Source organism: Bison bison, unplaced genomic scaffold (genome assembly GCF_000754665.1).
Source record: "Bison bison bison isolate TAMUID 2011002044 unplaced genomic scaffold, Bison_UMD1.0 scf7180017864111, whole genome shotgun sequence".
In the NCBI taxonomy this organism is placed as follows: Eukaryota; Metazoa; Chordata; class Mammalia; order Artiodactyla; family Bovidae; genus Bison; species Bison bison.
This window is the reverse complement of record NW_011494683.1, coordinates 960,926-962,314: the sequence shown is the minus strand read 5'-3', so window position 1 is coordinate 962,314 and position 1,389 is coordinate 960,926.

The window sequence follows — 1,389 nt, the reverse complement described above, 5'->3', positions numbered from 1 at the left end:
ACGAACAATGTAGTCATAAACATTTCAATTACAAAATAAGGCTTGATAAATTTTCAAACGTGAGGCCCCTGGAAATAAGTTTCTAATATGTTCTCAAGATAATTAGCAATGCAGTTGTCTAGCATGCTAGACACAGTAGATTTTCCAAATACCTATTGATTTGGAGATTAGCTTCAGAACTCTTAATTCTAAATTACATAAATGTTAGGAAAGGCATGGTTTTCTTTTGGCATATATGAAAGTCTGTTGCTTATTAATACTACAGAATCTACTCATTTTAAGAATTCGATATTTAAGCTATTGTTTAGATATTACTTTACTTTCCATTCCTCTGTGGGTTTAAAAGGCAAGTCATATTTATAAAAAGAAAATGCCATATTGTAAGTAGTGGCAAAACTGGGCAGTTCTTTTTGAGTGGAATGAGTGCAATCATATATTTTAAATTATATATTTTTGAAGAAGGAAAAGCAACAGGTTTGATTTGAAACTAGATTTTTCTAAAAGGGATTCTGAAGTGTATTTCTCTACAAAATGTACAAAATTCAATAGTGGGACAAGAAAATTCATTTAGGTCAGAATCCTTTTTTTGCTTTCTCTAAAAACAGCACCATTGGATATTTGAATCTTTAAACCTTAAGAAATCAAATCTAAACGTTCCAAGGAGAGTGAACACACGAGTCATTGTTTGCACCAAGTACTGAAAACAGATTTCTCAAATAGAATTTTCAGTAATTTGCACTGGACTCTCACCATCTGGCCTGCCTTGCCCCCCTATTCCAAAGAGTCTGTTTGACCACATGTCTAAATCTACAGTAACTAACTCGTCAGTCTCCCCAGCCCCACCCTGCTGCACCATGGCTTCAAGAGTAGATTTTATGATTAACCGTGTATTTAAAAGACTGGGATACCAGATGCTGTTGTACTTGAATAAAAATAAAATTCTGGTGTCACAAAAACAAGCTGGATAAATTCTAGGTTGTAAAGGCATACAATGTCATTCAATTTCGCAGGGTGGGAAGTTGAACAGGAATCCTCCAGCAAACACCGCTGGAACCCAGGGCACGTCCAGCACGCTATCAAACAATTACAAGATGGTTTTTTTAAAAGGGAAAAAAAAAAATCTTAAGTTTTTCCGACTAGTGACACCCCTTTGTGCTGGGGTGGGCAGCTATAGTGGCAGGGTGAACCAAAATGTCTGTGGCAAAGACATCATCTTGCTATATACCGCCAGAGCTGTACTTCTAGTCTTGAATAGGAATCAGCAGTCCACGGCTGATTTATGGACAGCCTGTATCGCCCCGCACGATGCGAGTTCCAGGAGCCTTCGCCAATTAGGTCTATTTTCTGCTTAAGCCGTTAAAGCCACCTCCATGGAAACGTCAGGGGAAG